Here is a 6,127-nt window from a genome sequence, read left to right as displayed (position 1 = left end):
TGCAACTTAATATAATTATTTTAATTGTTTTCATGCTATAAAGCTGTTAAAGTAATTTTATTTTACCGGTAAATAGGTTTTATTACAAAGTTATATTGTTGCTCATAGCTATCCAGTATAATGGATACTTAAGAGAGTATTTCAGTCTGGGCTGTTATATCTCTTTTATCCACTGTATGCTTAGCCAAGTGTTACAATTTTGCCCACAGGATAACAAAAGAATGCTAATAGGCTCAATTAAAATATATGAATAATACTGACACCTTTTTATTATCTTCCAGGTATCATTGGAACTGCCCGAGACATTAAGTGGTAATGATGCGAATACAGTTATTTGCCAATTGAAGTGATTCCTGAGGAAGCATAGAGACATTTATTTCCAAGTTGAACTTTTTTTTTACTTCATTACTGGATGTAGAAAATAAAGCAGCAGTGTCTAGGACTGCCTGAATGGTAACTGATGATACCAAGTTCCTCCAAGGATTTAGCACACAAAGGCTAACTTTTTACACCTGATAATGGGAAATAAACTTGCTTTTCCCATGTTGTTTCATAATAGCAAATTCCTGTAGTTTTGATTTTCTGGTTTTTATTTTTCCTTCCTTTTTTATCTTCTCCTATTTTCCTTTTCTTTTATTAATCCTGCGAAGTTGTATTCTGTTGTTTCTCTAGTTACGGGTTCATCCGCCCCCCCTCCATTTACTATCCACAGTTGTGGTGCTGCAGTTAGGGCCTTTGACCTCATCAGCTGCCTGTTTATGTTTCAGTGGGTAAAAGTGACTTGCCTTTGAGTACAGGTTTCTTCCTTATGTTTCCTTTTTCTTATATCTATAGAAATCTGAAGCACAATTTTCTTTTCCCTTTTGCTTCTTCCTAGTTACACTCTTTATCTTCATTTTAATCTATCCCCCTGCAGTGACCATCCTTTCTGAAGTACAATTCATTTGGATCTTTCCCGGCAAATTCCTGAGGTGAGATCTGTATTGGCTTCTCCTTAACCTTCCTCCCTACCCATTCATCTTATTACAGACATCTGTGTTTCACTGTGGAGTTTTTCAGTAAAAATAGATGGATGGTTCAGGCTTATTTTTTCATTTTGTTTCTCAATTCCAAATGAAAACAAATGGAATCCACTGTATTAATGATACAGAAAAACCTCTGTTGTGCTCTGCCCCCATGCTTTTCCTTTCATGTCACTTCTCTCTCTGGGTAGAAATCCTTGGTTCTCAAGCGAGAGTTCAACAAAGTCCCCTCTATCAATCCTATCACTTCCTGCTCAAAGTTACATATCTATTAATTTTGGTTCTCTCAAGTTGCATCATTTTTTTATCTTGCAGAGACATTTAACTCTGCTTTTTAAAAAATTACCTCAAAGAACAAAACTGGTGCACCATTCCATTTAGTGACTAGCCTTCTGAAAAGTAGTGTTTCCATATTAAACCTCTTGTATTTCCCACATATAACCTGGACCCAAACTAATACATCGTTATATATGTGATTAAGAGACAATTAAAATTGCTTTATTTAGCAATACTCATACTGGTCAGCAATAAAAACAAAACAAATTCCAAACAAAAGACATATAATATTGGAGTTATATTCAATTATCCTGAATTCTAGACTAAGATTTCCTGCTAGTTTATCTCTCAGCACTTCAACATACTTAGCTACAAAAAATATTTTGTCCTAATATGCCTCAGAGCTTATTCATTCTAGACTATAATATTGTATCATTCTATAAGCATAACAGAACTAGTGGACTTGTATTTATCTATTAAAAATTCATAGTAGGTAAGCAACTTTTCTGCATACCATTTATATACTAGACATTGTTCTAGGGTCTGGGTATATTGCAAATAAAATTCCTGCCTTCAAGCAAATTATATTTTGAATAGAGGAGAAAAATGAACTTTCATTAAAAATAATATCTAGTTCACATATTGATGCGTTGGGGAGAAAATAAAATTCAGGGTAGGATACAGGTGGCAGAGACACTAAATCAAAAGTCAAGGGCAAAGCTGAGCTAAGCATATTGATGAAACTGCATGCTTTTGAGCTGAGGCTGAATGATAAGAAGCAGGAAGCCACATGTGACTCTGGGGAAAAGGATTCACAGTAAGTACAAGACAGAAACTGCCTTGTCATGTTCTAGTGAAGGGGAAAATCAGTGCGGCAGAAAAATAGAGGAAAGGATTTGATTCTTACACTAAGTGGAAAGCCACTGGAAAGTTTTAAACAAGGAGGGGCAACATAGGCATTGTTTTAGTTTGGTTTGGTTTTCTTTGGTTTTGGTATTTGAGACAGTTTCTCAATATGTAGTCCAAGCTAGCATCTTATGTTTTCAAAACTTCTCTCAGGATGCTATTGGGAGAATGAGCTTGGAGATAAGAGTTAAAAGGAAACCGAAGAGTTGGTGTTTGGTATATAACAAATGAGAAATATAAGAATATGACAACATTGGTGACCAATGAAAAGTTGGAGAGGCTGTGAAATTTACTAAATAATTTAAATGTAAAACAATATCAACTTGCTTAGGTATTCAAAGAAGAGTGGGAGAAAAAGAGAAAAATCAGTGACTTTTCCTAATCACCTGGATGGGTGATACTATTAGAAAAAGAAATGAGTCATGTTTGAAAGAAAAAATCAAGAATTCTTTTCGGGATTTGTTAAGGTTGAGACATGAATAGCTATTGGATGTTTATATGGATAAAAATTTGCAGATGGCTACTGCTAAAAAGAGTTTTCTGGGGCAAGAACCGTGATCTCTTCATTTTTCAAACAAATTTGATTTTATCCACTTTTTAGGCTAAAAATATTTTCATTTTTTGAAGGTTTGTTTGGCTTTCTCAGATTTTGATATCATTCCCATTCTTTCTTAAAACATACAAAATTTCTTCATACTCAAGGAAAAATAAAGAACGAGGAAATTTTCTAATTCATTTCAGTAATTTGCACAATTCTTAACACAATTTTGTAGAACGACCTATTTTTTCTTGAATTTTCACTTAAAATTTTAGAAATCATTTATCTGATATCTATTCTGTATAAATTTATTACATATCTTTTGTGCTCATTTAATTGTGACAGTGCATTGGATTTCTAGGGAAAAGGAGAGGCAATGATATAATATACTAATGTGTGGATTTTGTATTAGGAAGTGAAGAAATCCAAGAGTATATCCTAGTCCACATGTGGATACTTTAGGATATGAAAAATTTGTTTTAGAACTGCAATGCTTCTTTCATATCTCATATTTGTGGAAGGACATCTTGCCTGTGAAAGGCTGAATTCAGTCTCATCACTAACCAAATGATGCAGTTTTTCGTAATTGATCTAAATACCAAATAAAAAATGTTCTAAAGGATAACATTTTCTTTGTTTTCCCAAATTCCTTGAATGTTTCTTCTCATACTAAAGAAATTGAATCAATAATTTTTTCCAAAGTTCTAATGTTTCATCGGGCATTTAACTGGTTAAATTGAAATATACTTTTAACCTCAATTTACGCCTCTATAAATGACCATCTTAAGTCTGTTCAATAAAATACATAGAAATTATATTATGATGTAATCTTACACACCAAGTCAAACTAATCAGAGGAAATTAATAGGAAAGTTTAAATAAATTGTTTATGTTATTTTCTGTGATTCTCCACTTTGGTAACGTATTGGAATGACCAAAAGAAAGGAGAACACACTGATGTATGAATATTTCCCCTGGAGATTAATTTTTCTCAGGTGATGGCTGGATGTTGAGACTGTACGATTTTCAAAAACTTCCCAGGAAATGTCATTAGGTGAAAACCATGGTAGCAGTGTGGACTGGGTCTATGTGACCATAGTCTATGGCTTCTTTTTGGGTCTCTGTCTATTCAGAGCAACTGAAGCCCTCTTTGCTAAACTGCATATGTCATTCATTTAAGATGTGTTAATGTGGCCATAAACTGGTCTACACAGATTCACAGAGGTGTTGATGGAAAATCAGGCTGAGCCTCTTCTGTTGGAGCTTCAGAACGATGTTTGAATCATTATTGTCCATTTGAAAATCCCCTTTCTACAAATACTTTCTTCTAAATTTAAAAATTAATTGTGCATTTTCCCCATAGTTTTTTTTTTAATTCAAGTTGCATTTTATGTGAAATCTAACTCCAGCTTAGACAGAAATTTAAAAGTCTGAGGTAATTATCCAAAACTGTCTTCTAGACGTTTTTAGTTCTCTTGTAAACTACAAATACACAAAGATTATCAAAAGTGCTGTTCATTTTAAAGAAGACAAAGTGCCTTCAAAACTTATATGGAGAAACTCAGCACCCTAGGGCAATGGTTTTCCTCCTGGCAGCGGTCCAGTCCGCATATTCTTTTTTGTTTTTGATATTTTGGTACCCGGGATCAAACTGCACTTCCACAGCAGGTGGCAAAACCACTGAGCTAAACCCCGGCCACAGTCCACGTATTCTTCATCCTTCATGAATTAGAAAAAAAAAACAAAACACATTTTAAGACTTTATTTATTTTGGGAATAGAATATGCTCACAAAATGTAATTTCTGAGTTATTTGGGCTAATACTTTATAATGGGGATTTCTGCCTTCTTTCAATTTGTATTTTCAGTAGCACTCAATCCAAGAATGCTACTTTTGTTATCTCTAATTAGAAAACAGCAAATACAAAGTTGTTGGGCTTTCTCTAGAAGAAATCTTGGAAAAGTGTCAACAATTACGAGAAAAACATAGAGGAGAAATAGAAAATCTAGGTTATTGCACAGTACAAATAGTCAAGGCAGTAAAATTAAAAATACCCCACATAATATATTGTCAATCCATGTGCAAATGGTGGACAGAAATTAATGATGAATAAAATCATCAATCCCATCAAGTCAATATCCTTACCAATATCTTTCATTGATTCTGTGAATTTTATTGCACATGCATTTGATTTATAAATTTGGTTTTGGTTACTTTAAGAAATATAGATAACATAATACTATAATGTACACATTTTGTACACATTTTAGTTTTATAATAGCAAATCATTTAAGTAAACTACAGATTCCTGACAAGTGATTTTCCTTCAAAAAAGAGAGCTTAATACAAAAATTGTTATGGAAATACTGAGTTTTGAGTGTGACAGATATAAATTTTTTCTACACTTTAATAGGTGTAAAAACCTATATATTTCTTATCTACAATTTAGTGGTAATGTTTACATCACTAGAGAATTGTGAGGTTTATAGAAACAGCTATATAATTTATATGGTTATATATGTGTCCCCCAAAGAGCTTTGTGTTAAAGGTTTGATCTTTAGCACTATTGAATCTTAATGGACAATTTAAAAAATGTATCCTAGTCTGAGGCGTTTAGAAGACTGGGTTTATACATTTACAGGTGAGATTTGTAACTGTTAATCCTATTTGGCAATTTAGTTGGATTAAGAAATGCCTAATAGATTAGTAAAGCTCACTTCTCAGTATGTGTGTATGGGTCATGCAGGCATGACCTTGGGTACCATATATGATCATTAGACTATTCCTCTCCAGCACTGTTCCACTGCTCTACTTCGCAACCTCCATAAATGGAGCCACTTTGCTAGAACACGTGCTTCTGCCAGGATATTTGTGCTTTGGTGACAGCTGGCTGCAGATCGAATCCCTGGAACTGTGAGACAAACTAAAACTCTCCTTTTTTAAGTGGTGATAATCCAGTATTGTATCCAGTAATTGAAAGCTGACTAATACAGAAAAATGAGAAATAGAAATGTGATTCCATTGCTATGACTGTATCTACCCATGTGGATTAGAAAACTGGAAATGGCTTGAGGGAAGTGTTTGGAAAAGTTTACAGAAGCCGGTTGGAAAAGCCATCTAGTACTGTAAACAGAGCCGGATGAATGATTCTGGTCAGAGCTCAGAAGACCAGAATTCTGACAGAAATACAGACATTAAGGCCCAGGCTCTGGAGGTTTCACTTGGGAAAAGGACTCCACTAACAATTGGACTAGAGGTCAAGAGTGCTATCCTCTGGCAGAAAATGAGTCTATATTTTGTCCATGTTCTAAGACTTTGCAAGGGAATTAGAATAGGAGTAGTAAACTAATTGGTTTGGTGGATGAAATTTCAAAGAAGTCCAACC

Source organism: Heterocephalus glaber, unplaced genomic scaffold (genome assembly GCF_053883595.1).
Source record: "Heterocephalus glaber isolate CG9 unplaced genomic scaffold, H.glaber_assembly_v1.0 deba00000331, whole genome shotgun sequence".
NCBI classification, from domain to species: Eukaryota; Metazoa; Chordata; class Mammalia; order Rodentia; family Bathyergidae; genus Heterocephalus; species Heterocephalus glaber.
The sequence above is the reverse complement of the archived record's forward strand: the minus strand, read 5'-3'. Positions refer to the sequence as shown.